The sequence below is a fragment of the Dermacentor variabilis genome, chromosome 4 (genome assembly GCF_050947875.1).
Source record: "Dermacentor variabilis isolate Ectoservices chromosome 4, ASM5094787v1, whole genome shotgun sequence".
Lineage (NCBI taxonomy): Eukaryota > Metazoa > Arthropoda > Arachnida > Ixodida > Ixodidae > Dermacentor > Dermacentor variabilis.
Window position 1 is genome coordinate 47,515,089 of NC_134571.1, and position 20,116 is coordinate 47,535,204.

General features: G+C 47.3%; 1 protein-coding gene across 2 annotated transcripts in view; it reads left to right on the top strand.

Annotated features, from left to right (window-relative positions):
* Positions 1-2,327: 2,327 nt before the first annotated feature.
* LOC142579067 (sodium-dependent dopamine transporter-like) overlaps positions 2,328-20,116 on the top strand; it is a 140,474-nt gene continuing 122,685 nt past the window's right edge. For both annotated transcript variants that reach the window (XM_075688898.1, XM_075688902.1), the window contains exon 1: positions 2,328-2,517. The gene's annotated coding sequence lies outside the window, so the exon portion shown is untranslated. The remainder of the gene's footprint in view (positions 2,518-20,116) is intronic.

The following is a 20,116-nucleotide window of genomic DNA, read 5'->3' on the forward strand; positions in this document are numbered from 1 at the left end:
TTGCACCCTTTCCGTTCGGAGATGAATACGGCTGACAACGACAGTTGTGTAGTGCTTTCGTACACACCCGCCAAAGTTCATTTTGGCCCGGGTCTTTCGCCTAAGCGATCCTCACTTTACAAAGCAAGCGATATACGAAACGCCTTTGCATTGCACTCAACTTCGTCATGTCTAGAGTTCGGGCTGCTGTATTTTCCGATCGTAGGACAATGTGAGATGCGAAGAGAGGTTATGGTTGGTTTGTTCTAGCACTTCAGAAGAAGGGGGGAGGGGGGGGTATTGAAGAAACGATATTGCAGAAGGCGAAATTTTGAGATTTCGAGGCAGCAACAGCGACATCTGTTGGCTGGCGGAGTTTAAATTAGAGTGCGTTGGTCTCCGTCCGCGCCTTGGTTCGCGCTCTGGTACACGAACCAACAAAATAGTTAGTACACTACGCAAATTTGTTAAAATTGTTACTGGCCAATCACGAGAATTAACTCATAATTAGCGAACGCGTTCGGTCAATTACAAATTACGTCTTACTAATTATAAACTGGTTATTTCTGCCCATACTTTGCAGTTTCGTCATTCAGACATACCGGGATTCCCATGGAGATGCCATATTCTATGGAGGACATGAAAGTCACGTTTCTCTTCAAAAAATAAGATGTGTGGAATAGGACAGATCCCTTCCTATGTGAGTGCTCAGAAGTAAATTTCGGAAGCTGCGACACATGGTGGTTTGGTGCCGCCGCATCCAAAATTTTCTATAATCACCGTGCATATACTGCGAAACGCCTGATGTTTTTTTAATAAGATATAGGAACTATTTGTGCACTATGGCTTGTAGCGAGTGGGTAGATATGCAAAACGTTTTAATCATTCGCAGTTTGCTCATAGTTTCACAAATTCACACTATTTTGCACATTCTACTTCTCATTATTTTTCTACTTGTACTTTTCTACAGTCAGAAGGTCCCCTTTCAGCGATGTCACATTGGAACTCCATCTAGATAAGTGCACCGATGCTTATATTTGCTTATGGGTAAATAAACTCTAATTAACTGTTAGAAATTTGCGATATCCCCCGTTAGTTTCGACATCGTATCTCAAGAAAGTTAATATGGCAATGCTGTGGTGTCAGACTGAGCTGTGGTTGAGCGAAATCGTCCTGGTTCACGGAACTTCCGTTTTCTTACACTGGGCCTGTTGCAAATTCAACGCATCGAGGTATCCGGGGATGATGGTGCAAGCTAAATCGAGTGTCCTATGGAATATATAAACCGTAAAGCACAATCTGTGAAATCATCTGGTAACATAAGTCATCCCTAGAGGCTAAGGAGGCGTGCACGACATTTGAATTATTCGCGAGTTATTTACACTTTAGAACACAGTGCTCCAAAATTCCAGTCACCAATAATCTCCGCTTATTAAATGTGCTTTATCGACTTGCACACATTACTAGTGGTTACTAGCATAGTTAGCGCTACTAGCAGCATACGTCACTAAAGGCCACTACAAATGAGCAACGCTGCTTTATTATTGGGGTATGTAGAAGGTGTGGCCAAGCGCAGAACCGACTGGGGTAGCAAAGTCTCGTCCTTGAATTATGGTGTCGAATTCTTTCGGTCTCTCGGTTAGACATCTTCTAATATCGCTGCACGATGGAATGGCGTCAGTGGCAGCAGTACATCTCCAACGTGCGGTAAGGTAGCACTTGGATGTCTAGCTTTCGGTCGGTCCGCCATGAGCCGCGAGGTGACGTGGACGGCTGTATGCAACATTTGATAGCTATACAGCAAAACTGCACGTTAAGCGTGCAGGTGTAGAAAAAGAAAGTGTTCATACATTGCTTATACACCAATTCTAGCCCATCTCTAATAGCTTCCTGGTCTGCTACAATGATATGCCGGGCGCTAAAAAGAAAAAAAGAAAGGTAGTGCAGTCAGGGCGTCACAGGTCAGACGGAGCAATGGCTTTAAGAAATTTGTAGTTTGGCCCGCTTCTTATTGAACAAAGGCACCTCTTACCCTGCTGCACAGCCTTCAATTTTCGAAAATATGAACGTTTTAGTGCAGCGCAGATCTCGTTTGCTCAACGCCTGCGTGCGCGCGTCTGTCGCCAGCCGGTCCTGACCGTGCGACACGAACCAGCTAGTCTGACTCCAGGTCTTGTTACCGTAGCCTTTCCCTGAGGGTGGGTGCCAGAACGATCAGCCGGCAGTGCTGCCTAGTCGAGCGTCTGCCCGCCTGCAACCGGATGCCTTCGGCGTCGCGCCGCCACCGAGGAGGGGGTAACGGGGAGGCGGAGCCTTCGGCGGGGCAAACATGGCGAGCGCCGCGCGGCCGCCAGTTCGGAGCGCGACTCGTGCCCAACCGGCTGCTGGCCACCGTGTCGCATCGCTTCTCTGCCGCCACCGCTGCTTCGCGCCGCAGAGCGCGCGCGCCGCCCTGGTGAAAGTGGCGTACTTTCGACGCGAAAAGGATACGCACGAGGAATGAGCATCTGCCGTCGCTGCCGTTGCTGCCGCAAATGAGTGAGTAAAACCGCATCTTGTGCGCTCCGTCGGTCGCCGCGTGATTATTGCTTGTCTTCGAGTGCTGATCCCTATCTCTCCTACCACCAAAGTGCGGATGCTGTAGGGCGTCTCGGTCGTGAAGCCAGTTTGCTCGGTCTGACAGAAGTTTCCAGAGCAGCCGGCACGTGGAAGCGGGGTTAGCTCGCTGCCGGGATTGTCGTTTTCTCGAATCTCACACGTTTCCCAGTCGTGCTTTCGGTGTGACAGCTTGGTTGAGCAATGTCGACGCTTCACATATTCCACATTTCTTTACTCTTACGCGTGTCAGAATCGGCTAGACATTGCTTTATTCAGCTGGACCGAAATGTTAGCCGTCTGGGCGAAGCGGGCGCTGGCAGCGGGCGGTGGCTGGCCAGGAATGGATACGACCCTGTGATGTGTGCGTGTGTTCCTTTTTAGCAAGAACTTTCATAAACTTCCTTCCAACTATATTGCAGCGCGGCAAGCCGCGTCAGGGGAGGACGGCTGTCAGTCGGTGTCGGCGACTCTGCAGACGTCACCGAGTCGAGTGTGTGATTAGTCAGAAACCTGTTGGGCTTCCCCGCGTTGCGCGACGTGTCGTTGTCGCCTGCTTTGGCGACAACGTCACAAGAGCGACGCATACGCTCCGAACCTCTACGATGCGGCGGAAGCACCCGACATACGACGCTGCCGCGTCGTGCGTGAAACAGTCAGGCTGTCTCGGTATTGACGCACATGGCGACTCGTGTTCCAGGGTTCGAATGCCGCTAGGCGACTCCAGTTACGTCGGGTTGGCGCCGAGTACTTTGTGTCGGATGTGTTGCTGTTGCTTCACAGAAACACGTGTAGCGTTTACGGTACTCCGGTAGTGCGTCATAGCGAAACCGTCGGGAAAGGTTCGAGTAAATCGGACGACGCCATTTGCGGCTGATGTTTTACTTGACATGTAGAGCCGGGTTTTATTCTCTTAGACAACTACAGCTTTGAAAACGGTAAAGAGGGGTTGTATATGGACTTCTGAACTGACAGATGCATGCTATGCGAAACGGATAGTGACTGCACAGAATTTCGACATAGACGAAGATCTGTCACTCCACAAGCAATAATGCACCAAAACCGATCCCCAGTATATCACTGCTCGCTTCGCGACTCGACCGCAGCACAGGTTCGATCTAAACTCTGGTAATTTAGTCTTGTCGTTTCTTGCTTTCGGGTGTTTGAGGAATGCTGGCGGCAATTTAAGCCCTGATTAACCTAATGCATCCTCCAAGCGGCGCACTACACCCAAGACTATTTCACCCTGGTGTGCAGGTAAAGCTTTGAACACGTGACTGGGTCCAGCTGCAGAAGAAATATCGAGCGAAAGGGACAGGCAAATAAGAGAGTCGGGGGGGGGGGGGGGGGGGCGTTTTCCAGTGTCGTAATGAAGAGACTACGAGAGAGGAAAATTTCGAGAACCTGGGCAGAATTATAATGCACATGTCGGGCAGTCTTTTCCGTCCATATTATCTCCGATTTGATCGGCGCACAAAAGAAACTCTCGCGCGGTTTCCTGTAGGGTGCGTCAAGCCGATTATTCCGTCATTTAGCACCGACCCTCGGGTTGTGGGTAGATGTTGTCTTGCACTGCAGCTAGCGTACGCGAGTTATAAGGAGGCTGAGAGAGCACGACGCCTTTTGTTTACAACAGTCCTCGGAGCGGAGCTATGTGTGTTTAGTAAAATGCGCCAAGGCGTGCACTCTCGTATACGCATCACAAGAGCGATTGCGACTCATTCGCCACAATTTGTCTAAGGCATAACACAATAAAGCATGCTTTTGGATTCACTTGAAGATGTGTTTACCAAAGGGCACATTGCCATTTAATAAAATAGCCGCAAGAAAAAAAAAATTAACAAACCCTCACAGGCGCAGAGAGACATTACCGTATTAAAGAAGGTACTTTGTTCTGTCCTCTTGCATTTTTTACGGTTTTTTCGCGTTAAACAAGCATATATTAGACCACCGCACTCAATACACTGAGTCTCTTTGTAGTTGTAATTGTGACTGATCGAAGTAGTTGCCCGAAGCGATATATAATAAGAAACTTGACAAATTAAACGGCAGGTCTGCAAATACTTAGTGAGCGGAGCAGATAGTCAAGTTTATGTTGTGGACTGTCGGCTCTCGGTATGAAAAACCTAACATCTGGATATCATGTAAGGCAGTCTGCCTCACTTTATGTGGGCTCGAAAGGCAGCAACTCACCGCTGAACTAATCGAGGTAATTAACAAGCAGACTTCTAGCTTACGAATGTTGTATTCTTTTTGCAGAGTGTCAGTGCCATAGTTGATATTTGGTGCGATGTCGGTATCACCTGCTATGGGGGGCAGAAAACAGAGCAAAGCAACTCTAAAGTAGGCGCATTTGTATTATAGGGGTATTCAAACAGGCAAGTTGTTGAATCGATCAGGATACGTGTCGACTCGAATAATAAGTGTTTTTACTGCGTTTGAAAAAAAAAAAGCTAAAATGAGAAAGACGGCAACGTGGTGAAGGAATGTGGCACAAAACAGTCTTGCCAATTCTGTTAAGCGTAGGTTACGATACACGAAAATCCGTTCGACTGAGCAGTTTGCAGATGAGAAAAGCGAAAACGCTCGTCGCAGCTTCCTTTATGTTATTAACGAGTGTGCGAAGTCGCTTGTAAAGCGTATTCTTGTGTTTCTTCATTCCACTACAAGTTGGTTCCAATCGTCGCGATAGCTCGTATATTTCGACTGCAATCGAATACTCAAAGAAATCGAATGTAAATTTCTCCAGTCGGATGCTTCGATTCGACAAAACAATATTCGCTTCTTAATCGAAACTTCGAACACAGGGAAACACCCAGTATGTAGGCATGTTGGCGCAGTTCACATGCTGTTGTTTAATACAAACCCTTGAGGTGCTATCTGCACAGCTGTGCACGCCAAAGCAGCGCATCAAAAGCAAGAAAATACTGATGAAAATAATAGATGTGTGGCGCACACATCTTGAAACACTTCTGATTGGACCTATGCTGCAAGTTTCAGAAATTTGTGCGAACTGCTTCAGTAAAATGAGTTGGAAGGCAGAGGGCTAGGTGCTTGCTTTGGGCGTTACTATATGCCGTCATGTAGCGAGTTCACTTCTTTCATATTTTTCAAGTGGCTGGATAGCTGCTTTTCAAGTTTTCTGTGCCTAAAAGAGTTATGTTCTCATAACTGACGTCCCGTTTCTAATAAAGACGTTGCATTCATTTGCATTTGACGCTGCCGTAAAGAGCTCTCGCATGGAGTCCACATTCTGTACAACTTGACGGAACTCTCAAAAGAATTGAGTACCCTTAATCGGTTATGCAGCTACACGCTTTCGATGATTGGGAAGATGCGAGAAATGTGGCGAAACAAAATTTTTGTCAAAGGACAGAACTATTGGCGGCCTAAGAGGTTCGAATCGAGGAATAAATTACCGTTGTACTTTGGCTATATACGAGCGCGGAACTTAAGCGCGAGAACCAACACTGCGAGCTCGGCGCTCGCTTTGTTTCGCGATGAATGGAGGAAACGCGTACCTGAAGCGCTAAGAATGCGCCTGTGCTACGAAACGCCGGGCGATTGGATTACGCCGCACTGCGTCCGCGGCTGTGCGATCCTCTGACCGCGCATGGCAGTCCGTGACTCGATCGCTGGACGGCTTGATAAGAACGCAAAGGCTTTTTGAGAAAAAAAAAAAGAAGGCTTCCTCGTGGGCAGCAGCTCGAACCAACCTCTTCTTGGGTATTCATTCTACGTCGGGTAAATATACAAATCGGCGATGACGACGATGCCACTGTCGTGAATCACACTCGACACCGGTGAGTTCGACGTCGACCTGCCTCGTCAGCACCGCGTGAGTCAAAACTGACTTTCGAGATGCCGGCACTTGCTCCGTTAATCCTTTCCGGTGCGAATTTCGTTTTTGAATTAACAATTGTGCCGTTCGGTGCAACTAAGTGAAAAGAGTAAGGAGAAAGATGAGGAATCAAATTTCCAAAGCAGTTCCTCAGTGATGTACGTTCGCAGTCTGTAGCGAAATATAGTATATGGAGCCTAAGACTTCTAAATTACGATAACCAATGTGTTAAGAGTGAGTGCAAACGATTCTTTTCATGCACTTTCCAAGGCATTTTACACACGTCGGATGCAGCTCAGATGCAGCTCAGACACACTTTATTACAGCGTAATGAAACATTCGAGCTTCTATCTAAATGTCAGAGAACGAATGTTTTGCAGCACCAAGTCCACGTAAGTTGATCTAACTAGAGTTGATGACGCTGACTTCTTAGGTTCGTTTTGCATTTTGGTTTTCTTTGCGTATGATGTCCCTATGATTTCTAGGGGGAATCATAAGCACAGAAAGAATCCAGGACAGCTATTAAAAAAATATGCCTTCGCGAAGCAGTTGCGTGCCGATGTAGTGTTCTTGTTCTGCACGACTTGGATAATTTGCTTTTCTTGCAGCTTTTTGTTTTCTACTGATTGTTGTAAGCTTTTTTCGATCTCTCAGTCATTTTCGAGCTCCTATAGTATATTTACAATTACGATCCTTTCTCTTCTCTTCTTATTTATTGTTCGTTTCCTGCGACCTTCCTGCCGCTTTCTCTTCGAGGCAGACAGGCACTGTGCCCTTTTGCAGAGGCCGCTACCAGTCTCTATGTCTGTCCCAACAGTTTCAGACCATTAGATTCATGGTCACTTAGCGCAATATGGAGGCAGAAAGAGAGAGGAGACAAGGTGAGCGCTAACCCTACGGCTATCTTGTTCTATTATGTATGGGTAGCTTATGCTATGTTATAGGCCTGTTCAAATAGCGAAATTTTCGAATCGAATCGAATACGAATATTAGAGAATAAAAATGTCTGAATATCGAATGTTTTTTTTCTTCATTCCTAAAGAAGAAAATTGAGGCTAATATACACCTATCTATATTACTGTACGTATAACTGAACTTCGGGACAACCGGGGAACTTGAATATAAGAAATAAGTGTTACGTAGTTGCGTAGTGCACCATGATAACGTCAGTAGTAGAAAGGCGGAACAGCTCGTAGAAAGTAGTAGGACAGTAGAACAGTACTAGAAAGGTGGAATGCCCGTGTACGGTGTTGTGTTAGTTTAAGAGAGAAGCGCGGTAGTAAGTACAGCACCGCAAATTGTCTTAACGGAAAGCAAACACGAATTGAGGCAACCACTTCGTATATACGCTGACTAAAAGCGATCCATTCGTATTGAATGATTGGAAATAATGGAGCGTAAATTATCTCATCCGCGCGTTCGCCCTAGAATTGGTGTGCCTGCGCAGCAACCACAGCTCTCGCGCAAAGAAATTATTCTGAACAGTCCTCGCTTCTGTCGTTATCTCATCGTCGAGATGCCAATAAGCATTGTTGTTCAACATATTCGAAATAAACAAGTATTCAGTTATTTAGAACAGCGACTTCTCGAATCAAATAGCAGACAGTATTTTATTTTTCGAAATTTGAGTGCTCGCACAGCACTGTAGTTTTCACTTGAAACAGGAGTAGTAACAATAACGGTACAGCGTATGTTGGCCCTAAGAAGCCGCTCGAGGCAGAGCGCCGAGGGTCACATTTTTGTCCACATTTGACCACATTGCTGCCCGATGTCGCCTACTGTCATGGACGTTATGTAACTCTTCTTTTCACAGAGGTCGATTGTATCTCTGTACTATGAGCAATGCAAAGCTTAAAGAAGCTTTTGGAAAGGAAGTTTGATGAGGCAACTCCCTTTTGTCAGAAATACACAATGGCAGACACTTTTACTGGAACAGAAGAGCGCCACCTGATTGGTGGCCTGTCAACGCGGAAGTTGAACTTTTACGGTGTCAACGGCTAACGTTCCCTACCAGTTTGATTGATTGATTGATTGATTGATTTATTTATTGATTGATTGATTGATTGATTGATTGATTGATTGATTGATTGATTGCGTTTAACGAACCCCAAAGCGACTCAGGATATCTCTATGAGAGGCGCCTTAGTGGAAGGATCCGGATTAACGTTGACCACCAGGGGTTCTTTAACGTGTTTCTTTAACGTTCTTTAACCTAAGTGCACGGGCGTTTTTTCCTCAACGCTGTCAAGCGTTGCCCGCAGATCGAGGCCATCACGTCGCCCGCGTGAACTGCGTTCTTATTTGTATGCGGCTTTGCATCCAGGCTAAAGACCCCTCTGCACGGCCGTAAACATTTAAACACAGCCTGCGCAAGCTGCTGAAATACGAGTCGAGCACGTGCGTTGACGGACAGTTCACGGGCCCCTAGCGGCTCGTTAGCCCGACACACACCACGCGAAATCATACGGGGCATCCGACGTTGAGGGAAGCTCGGCGCAGCAATGCGACAAGGGGGCGGATGGAGGCGGCGTAAGTAGGGGGGGCCTCTCTGTCTGCAGCATCGGCAACAGCGCCGGCTGGGGTCACGTCCGCTCACTGGATGACTTGAGTTGGCGCCGACGTCGCCTCCGAGGTTTCGCGTTTCCCACATGGCGTGCGCATCGTGCAGCGCGGCGGTGGGAGATTGCTCGGCGCCTTCGCAGAGGCGCTGACCTTCCGCGTAACGAAGTGCGGCTGCTCCTCGCGCCTCGCCAACCGATCGCTCGCGTACAGTGACGGCTAGGCGAGGCGTCGCGTGTACACGCGCCTCGGTAGCCATGGCAGGCTGCGCGCTTACACCGGACACCCTCCGGAAGCGGTGAAAGTGGCCGGCCGCTGGAGCTGCCGTTCCTATCCCGTCGTACGGGAAACGGCACGTGGTTCTGAGCAGCGCCTGCCACGCTGTGCTGTGCAAGGCCGTTGCAGCTGCTTTGGCAGAGGAGTGACACTTGGTTTGGAAATAATGGCCCTGGTGCCTCCAAATCTTCCGCTCTCTCCCCAAGAAATTTCCTCTTCCCGTACTTCACCCGCCGAATCATAAGACAAGCAGTATCTTGTCTGCTGTTCAGCTGCTCGCCCAAGTTTCAATTGAGAGAGGAGAAGCTAGGGGACAGTCTCGCATGACCACCCGATCCCACGCTGCCACCACATTTATTTAAATTGCATTTTAAGTTAATGCGAAAAGAACAAACGCTGAACGTGGCCAACGGCCCGACAGGAATGGAACACGACTTTCTTGAGGTCCAACATTCAAAAGCGTAGTACCAGCCCGTAGTGATAAGCAAAATAATGCTGTCTTGTGTATTTTTTTTTTCATTTTTTTTGTGTTAGAGGTGTGGTTTATCTGCGAATGTGCCTTTCTCACGTGTCTCTGCAGCCTAAATCCGGTTACCCGTTACTGACCATTTTTTTCATAGAAAAAGGAAACGCGACGGGGAATGTTCTTTCTCTCTCTCTTTCTTTCTTTCTCTCTTTCTTTCTTTCTTTCTTTCTTATTTATTTGTTTATTTATTTATCGTACCCTCAAGGCCTTACATCCTTGTGGAGTAGAGGGGCATAGAAAGAACACTTGCAGATTCGAGGAGCGTTTTACACGGAACAGAAAATTAGAAAAAGGAAAAAAAAAACTGAAAATGAAAGGTAATAGGGTGTTGTCAAATATACGTGGAATGACAAAGCTTGTGGCACACCCGTCATTGCACTATGCAAGAATACACGTGAAGAAAAAAAAAAAAGGACGAAGACAAAAAAAAATTAAAAACACAGATAGCAAGACATCAAAAGGATCTCAAGTTCTTTTAACCGTTAAGTACTCCCTCTTGGTTTGGATCGAAATGCGCACTGGCGCACTCGTTAGTGAGCGCACCCGCGCTCACTAGCGTTGAGCTAGACATTCAGTGTTCAGAGGCTTCATTCGAGCAGCGGCGGTTCTTGTAGGAACGGCAACACGGGAACGAGCGAGTCGCTTCCGGGATGCGCGCACCTATGCGAACTGGGACTTCCTGCAGCAGGCGTCGATAACGCGCGGCGTTCGAACGCGCGCCCCCGGTAGTAAAATGTCGCGCACCTCAGGGGCAAATTTCACCGCTGGCACTGGATATATTGCCGTCGCGAAGTGCCTGCGTGTATCTGAGTGGCCCGATTCGTTGGCCGCGGACACCGGCGGGTGCATTGCGTGCTGACCGCGCGCAACGTGTTATGCGCTGGTGCGCGCGCTGGCTGCGGGCGTCCGTTATCGCCGACTTTCTCGCATTACGTGCGCGATTTTACAATCACGGCCGGCTGTAGGATCGGCGAGCGATGGAAAAGCGGCCCGGGAAAAGAAAAAAAGCACATGTAAGCTGGGCGCGCGAGTTAGTGCGGGAGTTAAAAAGGACACTAGAGGGAGAAAATTGAATTCGCCTGACGTAGTAAATTAAACACATCCGCGATAGCAGGAACGCCGCCCTTACCGCGAGAAGTGGTGCGGTAAGCCAGAAAAGGCGCGCAGAGGAAAGACTTGTGGCGACGCAGCCTTGAAGTTCCCCCACTAACTCACTGTAAAGTCATGGATGTTGAAGGTGTCTGCTGTACAGAGCCTTGGTAATTAATTATCGGTAAAAATAGGCTACATTGTGTTCTGAAGAAAGAAAAGTTCGAACATGGCAAGTTTCGGGAACTTTTGCGGAGTCAACGGGACTCAAATACGAATATTTTTTTTAAATCCCTGACGTCAAACTGACATAGCGGCGCTGTGGTTTTGTCGCAAAATTGAAAAAGCCGAGCTGTGACTTTCATATTCTCCTCTGATATTCTACCTATTATCGCCAAGTTTACTAAAATAAAGCATTGAAACAATACTTTATCGATCTAAGCTGATTTAGTACTTCCAATGAGTGCTCACCGAACATGCTCTCATGATCTATCACCCTGCGGGGCTTCTTCGTCGAGCTGGTAGAAAGGTGGCATCTAGTTCGAAACACAAAATCGTTGGTGTTACGTATAGAAAGAAACGAAGTCTGATAAAAGAAAGGATATCGAAGAATCGATGTCATCGCAGCTCAGCGTCTGCGCCCGATGCGCTCAGGATGTCGTAATGGATTCACCAGCCCGGCAAAATTCTTTAGGATATATGCAGATGCTGTTCGCAGAACCTCAAGTAATTGGCAGCCTAAGGATGAATCCTTTACTGCTTAGGCGCACGCTCAGTTGAAAAACGCGCCCTACGTTAGCTGCGTGCTGTCTTAGGTATTTGGAATACTTTTTACGGAGTTCCAGCATTCTGAACGCTTCTCGTAACAGGGGCCATATTTTGTTACATTTCGTTCCCCGATTCGAGGTATTTTTTTGTAAGCAGTAGCGACGAGTGGCTGATTTTGACAATGACGTTACTGTAGCAGCATAAAATCAAAATGACAGGGGCTGATTGATTGATTGATTGATTGATTGATTGATTGATTGATTGATTGATTGATTGATTGTGTTTAACTTTTCTGAGGAAGACGGGACTTATGAGAGATGCTGTAGTGTAGGAGTTGAGGAGGACTTTGGGATGAAAAACTTGGGAGGTTTATTTACATTATTTACAGTGAGAGTCAATTAACAGTCTTAAAGTCATTACGGGCCGGCAGCAACTCGGACGCTGCGGCCTGCGGCAAGAAGCTCGAAAGAGAAGAATCAAGGAATGCTCTAGGAATGCTCTCTGCTGCTCCCGGTCTGCGTCTATTAAGCCCTTCGGTGTCTCGAAGACACGTCACGTTCGGCCAATGGGAGAGCCCGCTCAGGTGACGCCATTTTCGGCCAATCGGCGAGCCCGCTCAAGTGTCATTTTCGGCCAATGGTACGCGCCCGTGCGATGGAGTCACACCCGGCGAAGAGAGTCGCTGCTTGGTCCCCCTGCGGTCTTGCCTTGCTGACTTGCAATGCGCCGTCACAATAGATGGATGGGGGCGACGCCGCCAGGTTTTCACGGCGCATTACAGCCGTCTTGCTTCGGGACCCACTTTACCCGCAACAGTGCCAGGCTCTCGCTTCACTTTCGGGAAGAGTCAAGCAGTGAATAGCTCCACCAGCGGCACACGAAGTGGGGGCCGCCAACTTGTTTGCACGTGCCGAGCCTCAGGAATGTGGTATCCGTGTTTCTGCGCTCCTTAATTAGCTGTGGTGCGATTCGATGTGGTCTGGAGAACTCGAAGTAGGCTCAGGAAACGGTCCCGTATCTGACAGTAGCATGTTCCACAACTGTCACGGTGACAGTGGACACCCGCTAAAACGTGTGATTATGCTCCTGCTACATATTCAACTCGACGAGCGCCGCTGGGGCCATTGTGACTGCCGCCGTCTCCATTTAATGTTGAATTTTTGCTAGCCTGTGTTCTCCCGAGCAAGATGAAGAAACTGCCAACTTTAGCCTCATTTTTTTCGTCAACGGGCAACCCTGTGCACCTCCGAACTCGCTCGGCAACGGGCATCACTATCGAAATAAAGTTTAGTTGTTTCGTTTACCTCAAACGAAGCAGTCTATTCTTTTTTGACCTCTCTAGGGATTGCGAACGGTAATTTTTGAAGCCGTATCGAATACGAATTGAATAATGCCACAAAGGAATCGAATCTAATGTTGCATACTGTTCGCATACCTTTCAAATAACTAACCACTGTCACTCATAATATAAAACGGTGATCACGTCGCAGTATTCGTAACGTTAGCAAGGTTCTGTCGTTACATTGCGCATTGTGAAGCGTTGTTTATTAGAAGCACAAATGTGGCATTAAGAACAAATAAGCCGCTTGTTCACATACAAAGGACTCTTCGGAGAGTGCAGATGATCGCTAAAAAAGATTTAATTAAATTGTGGGGTTTTTACGTGCCAAAGTCGCGATTTGATTATGAGGCACGCCGTAGTGAGACTGCAAGTTAATTTTGACCACCTGGTGTTCTTTAACGTGCACCCTATGCACGGCACGCGGCGTTCTTGCATGTCACCCTTGTCGAAATTCGGCCGCCGCGGCCGAAATTCAATCCTGCCCATTCGGGGCGCACTACGCCACAACTGCGGATGCGCATGATCGCTGGCTAGCCGTTAAAGATTGGCTCCCTGAGCGGCGTAGCGTGCTCAAGTACATAAGGTCACATGTTCTATCACTATACTATGTCCACGGGGGTAAAATGTATCGTGCATTTGCTCCAATTTTATGTTTGATTGTGCAGAGTTCGCACTTTGACATATTCGAATGCTGTTCGAAAAATATTCGTATTTTTAAACACGGACAAGCCCGAATGGAATAGGACAGCATTAGCGTACAAATCTCCCGTGGTGTTTTTCGTGATTCGTCTACTTTCCTGCGTTCCCTCACCGGAGCCTGCAGCATATACGAGTATACAACGCCCGCCCAGATGCGCTGAAGCTGAGGTTCGTTTAGACGGTGTCATTTTATTCGCCGTCGACCAGTGCTAGCGGCTTATATTGTAATGCTTCCAGTGCTTCTCAACACGTCTGACACAGTGCTCTTACATAATTGTGTGGAGGGAGGAAACGAAGGAACGGAATCAACGCACACCAAAGATTTTACGTACTCCAGCAACGACAAGTGTACACGTCAGGGTACGTGGTTCCATTTCAGTGGACCATTTGGACCATGAATTCCGGCGGGCCATGAATTCCGGCGATATGGTACAGGCCGTGTATCCAGTAGACAGGAGACAACTCTCTGGCAGCAGCTTGCAGTGCACTACTAACATCCTAAATCTAGCATTACAGTGGCACTACAGAGTACTATTCATCTATTCAGTTATTTTAAAGCGCCCCTAAATGCCTTCTTTCAAGGTCATTGCATAGTGAAAGGGGGATAGCGAATAAAATAAACTTATAACCACAAATGAAAGAACAATACAAGTGCTCAACAACGCCAGGTGTTCAAAATTTTCGAGAGTCCCCACTACGGCACGCCTCATAATCGCATCGGGATTCTGTTACTTGAATATCCATAATTTATTTAGACTACCATGCGCGGTGGCTTAGTTCATGGTTATGATGGCGTGCTGCTCAGCCTGAGCTCATGGGCTCGATTCCCGACTGCGGCGGCCACATTTTGACAAGACCAAAAAGTAATAATAATAATAATAAAAGAAAAGAAAATAGAAAAACAAAGCCGTTCGTGTAGTTATATTCACGGGTACGTAAAAGAACCCTAATTTGATCAAATTATCCGGAATCCTCCACTACAGCGCCCCTCATAATTAAATGCACTGTTACGGGATGTTAAATCGGAAAATTAATTCAATTAATGTTGAGATACACCGGGACTTCGAGTACAGTGAGCGCGTGTGCGCTTATACAACGGAACGCTGTATTGTGCGTAGCCAAACACTTTCTTCCGTTGTCACAAAACAGAGAAAGCAGTTTCGCACGGGAGAAGTTTCAGTTCGGCACGGGATCCGCGGAGTGCCACGTGACATACTTTCCTGTACAGCTGCGGCCACGCAGTCAAGCGCCGCACTCACGTGACCTGGCCAGCCGCGAATGAAGTGTGACACAAGATGCGACATCAAAAAAGCATTACTTCGCTAATCTCGCGTTGTCGCGTTGACGCACGTTTCTCGTACGAATGGCTATAGCCGCTGCGCGGGGTTAATCTTTGGAGGGGGGGAGGGGTGTAGGAGTTTTGTGCTCTCTACCGTCGGCAGTGCATCATTAAGCGCTGGTGCAAGAGAGATAGTTAGCGCAGGTTGTCGCGCTGCCCATAATGGAAGCCGCTGTTGTTCACTGCGCGACAACGCAGTCACTTGACCAGCGGAAGTGGGTCGCACCCATTTCCACGCCTCGCACTCAGCCGGCGGCGTTGCAAAATGCCGAGGAAATTCGCAACGCACATCCTCTCGAAATGTCTGCAGCCGCTTTTACTCCCCCCCCCCCCTCCTTTTTTTTTTTGTACTTTTGACGTTTGCTTCATAGGAGGCTCGCGGGTGGCACGGCGTGGCGCGCACATATAAGGCAGCCTTTTGACACGGAATTTCCACGTTCGAATCTGCTTTGCAAATGGACAGATGCAAATGCGGGGCTGTCAACCGCCACTTCTTTACACGGCTCTTCCCTCTACACCTGTTTCTGTCACCTTTTGCTCATGCGAAACGTCAAAGCAAGATAGCCAATATGCTGCCCTCCCGCGCAGTTCACATGCGGTGTAAAGCTTGATTCGTTATGTATTATGTTTAATGACAGCGCAAGAAGAGAAAGACACAGAGACGAAGAAGGCCATGGGACAAAAGCTGACAAGCAACTGAGTTTTATTCACAGAAAACAGAGTAGTAGAAAACACACAATTTCAAAGCCCGATTCTATAGATAAGCACAAGCACAAGCAACGATAAAATAGTCCGGTAGCCCTCAGAAGTAGCATTTAAGAGCGCTTCCATAGCCTTCTGCAGTATTGAGATGCGATCTCGCGTTCCTAAGATCTTCCCCGATGAGAAAGGTATTCCTTCCAGGTAGTTTAGAACTGTGCAGAGGTGGAGCCCTCCGTTTTCACAAGATGGGCAGTAGCACCGAAGATGTTTTGTAGTTTCTTCGCCACAAGAGAAATTATCGATCAGAAATCAGCTTCAAAAAGGCCATTCGAAGGCATAAGGTTGAAGGTTAGACAAGCCACGAATTTACCCGTCTTTCTCATAATCAATAAACAGCCATGCTGAAACTGCACAGAAACATTACATTAAGCGCAAGCTTTCTCTCTAATATTTTTATAGCGACACTCTTACCAGACGTACACGCAACGGGAGTATACGAAAAGTTGAACGTAGAAATTTGCTTCACTGTTACATTTTGAAAAAAAAAAACACACACACACACACACACACACAGCTCCTTCTAGAGCCTACTGCGTGGGGCAGGATGACGTTTCACTGCTAAACGTGGTGCGTATGTACCTTTTTCAGTATGAGCATCTACGCATCTTAACAGGACAGGGTGCATTTATTTTCGGAAAGCTTGACATGATGGAATTATTTGGAAGTGACTAAAGTACCTCTTCGTAGAATGTGATGCTCTATAACTAAATATAAGCGTGGGAGACGTACTATAAATTGTTAAGGAGGGGCTATGAAATTTGCTAGCAAAATAGTTACGCGTTTAGTCTTAGCAACCGAAGTGCCTTTGACAAAGATACTCAATCCTCTGTGCCATCCACTTAATGACGCAAGAAACCACGCTCGTTGCGGTGAAAAGCCCTTGAGAGTGAATTTGACACTAAACGCCTAATGTGGCATATAAAGCAAAATTGGCGAAAGAACAGCATCTATGTGTGCGGCAACAATACCTTTTATTTCTAGATCGGATGTTTTCACTGCCTTTAGAAATTAAAAGCTGGCTAGCTCCCCCCCCCCCAACACACATACACACACACAGACACTATCTCTGTCTCTCTTTCTCTCTCTCTGGAGTGCGATATGATATAGCGTCTATTCTAAATAAAAATAAAAGTAATTCTATGATACTTCAGAACTGTAGTATACTGGCAGTTCTACGGGAACCCTGTACTCATAGCTGAAGGCATTAAAGAGACTATAATCAGATTGTTGATATTAAAACAAGTTCAGACTGACAAGATTAGCACTTCGTTTTTTATATTTTTATGTTGTTGGTCATGGGTAAGTGAACAGCCTATGCAATCGAGAAACTGAGGGGGAGGGAGGGGGAGAGATACGGGGCGAGTAAGCGTCGTGTTACAATACAATTGTAGTAGATACCGGGATAAGTGTTTCGGAAGCACTGTCTGACCGGTTTCCAAGAGAACTGTACGGCGTGATGGTAAAAGGGGGGGGGGGGGGGTGGAGGGCTAAAAGAGCGTGACTCCACGGCGCCGGAGTTACCTGCAAAACAATTACAGCGTATACAGTGGGCCAGCGTCCTATGCAAACGCTCTTCCGACTAGGAAATGAAGCTCTTGCGCTTACATAGACAACTGGCGCTATGTGCGCTGCATGCCGCGCAAAAAGTTGCGACGAAAACAGGGGCATCGATTAAACTTGTCAAAAGGGGCCAGCGTGCGAACCGCCTGTTCTCGTCGCTGAGCCGCCGTTTGCCAACACCGCGATACGGTGATGAGCCATCTTCTACATATGTTTATCTGCCTTATGCACCAGGTGCAAAGAGCCACTGCGAAACATGCGCGTTTCCAGATAGCGCAGCCAACAACGGTCTTTGCGGCACGTTTAGAAACGGTGTCGTGTTTACCCCTGTGAGCCACCATCGGGAAAATACATCTGTCAAGGCAGTATTCGATAGCAGAAGAGCCTCAGTCAGCGGACGTGCGCAACAATGCTGGCGAGAATACGCCGAGTGGTACGTAGAATGCCCACAGTCTTAAATTTTCTAACTTCTAATAGCATGTGTAGGTGTAGGCAAGATCGAGAGTTCACGGGATCCACGATCCTAAAGAATGCTAAATAGTTCCTGAACCTGGGCACACTGCTTGGATTTTAAATAGGCTGCGTGCACTATAGCGATCAGCGCAGTGTTGCACTGTTTTAATGGCTGCAAGCGAAAACTAGGCTGACATTAGACATTTTCGCGGAAGTCGCGAGTGTGCATGCGTCTACGTGTGTGTACGTACGTACGTGCGCGTTTGTATGCTGGTGTGCGCACTTGCTTGTTATTCAGCTAGTTCTTATTATCGTATCTTACCAAAGCAATGTCGATCTCATTGACCCTCATTAAGTTTAAAAAGAATGATACCCATTCGTTGCTCATGGAAGAATTCGAATTGAAGCGCATAAATACAAACAGGCACGTATGTTCTTTCAGCTAATTCAATTTACACAGCGGCCACGATTAAGCGCAGTTCAATCAATTTATTTCTGACCGGCATTTGCTTTTGCCCTGATTATGGCGGCACTTTCAGCTGTAGTAACGTTGTTGCTCCGTAGTAGGTGTTACCAGGCTGAAACTTATAAAAAAGAAAAAAAATGCAGTACATCCAACGAGTTGGAACGTACATACAGTAAATGCTCTGTGCGAGTGCATAAAGAATCGAAACACGAGTCTGTGTTTTTCTGGTTCTTTTCTTTTTGTGTGTGTTCGTGTCCTTGCGCCGATGTAGTGGTACGCTCCGCCTCACGTTCTGCTGCGAGTCCGGCCTCACGCTGATCGGCGTCTTGCGCCAACCGTCTCGTACGCTTGGCCGCACATTTCGCTGCGAGTCTTTCTTTCGCCAACGCGGCCGCCGCCGCGGTGATGACGATTGATGATGACTTATTGGCATCCTCTTTGAAGCGGGGCGGTGACAAATAGTCATCTAGCCTGCTTGCTTTAATCAGATGGATGGATGGATATTATGAGCGTCCCCTTTGGAACGGGACGGTGGGTTGCGCCACCAAGCTATTGCTGTTACACTGCCGAATGTCCTACCTAGGTTAAAAAAACAAAAAGAAAAAACACAGTGGATTCCCATAAGCAAATTTTCTGACCCCGTATTGTGAATATTGTTTTTGTACGTCTCCGTTTTTTTTTTTTTGTCGTTTCCCTACTTTTCTTCCACCAGTATTCCGATCCCCTCTTACTAATCTCTATGTTTACTTTCCCCCTGCTCTCGCTGAACCCAAGGACTTCAAGGAGGCCAGTGGTGCCTAAATCCACCGCTGGACAGATATCTTCACATTCTAATAAAATGTGCTCCATCGTTTCCCTAGCTTTATCGCATCCAAGCACATGCTTCTTCTTCCTTCTTATATCTTGCCTTTTAAGTGCGTGTTCCAACACGTCCTGATCTCGCTTCGAAAAGTAATGAGCTTCCCTTTGAGTTATCATAAATTGTTTCTTCCCTGATTTCATTTTTTCCTCTTAAGTAGTTACTCATGGCCGGTTTCTTTTCCATTGCCGCCGCCCATGAGATTATTGCACTGTTTCAGTTTCAGTTGTACTGTTACTGTTTCAGATTGCGCGGAGACGAGCGTCGTCTGGTAGTGTTGCAATGAACACAGAGGTGGTGACGTCGCGCATAACTAGTTGACGTATTCGGCAAGAGAACAGGCACGCAGCACCTATGGTCACAAAAACCCGCCGAGGTTCGCAAAAAGGAAGCTTCTCTTTTAAATAAGGAAAAGATGAGGTTGCCGCACTTATTCCCGGAAAATGCATTAAACCAGCGACGCGCCGTCTTTCAGTTGCACTTCCAGTACACCGCGTCCTCAATGGCACATATATCAGGACGATTACAGTGTTTAGAGGCAATATTCTTGCCAGAACTTCCTTCAGGAAGCACAACACAAAGTTACAGCTCTGTAGCTATCACGCCGGCTTGCCTTCTCGGCTACCCAGGACGGATACCACCTCGAACAGGAGCGGCATTTATAAACGGGACAAAACAGCGGAATGCGCATGCGCGGCGCCGCCGCAGTACACGGACGCATCTGTGGCGAAACGTCGTTTCCTGGAGCAAAAGGTCATCGGTTAAAAGCCGCTACGACCAGGCGCTTGCAACAGCTTCGCCAACCCCACCAACCGTCCCGCCCGAAGGAAGGAAAACAAACTGAGACCCCAACTAGATACGTGCAGCACTGGAAAGGCTATATGTAGAATATGGTGCGGCCTCTAATTAACTTATTTCTTCGGTTAATGCACTAGCGAGGCCAGCATGCACCCCAGGCTGGATGAATATATAGCTCACAGAAATGAAATTTTGCTCTTGTTGT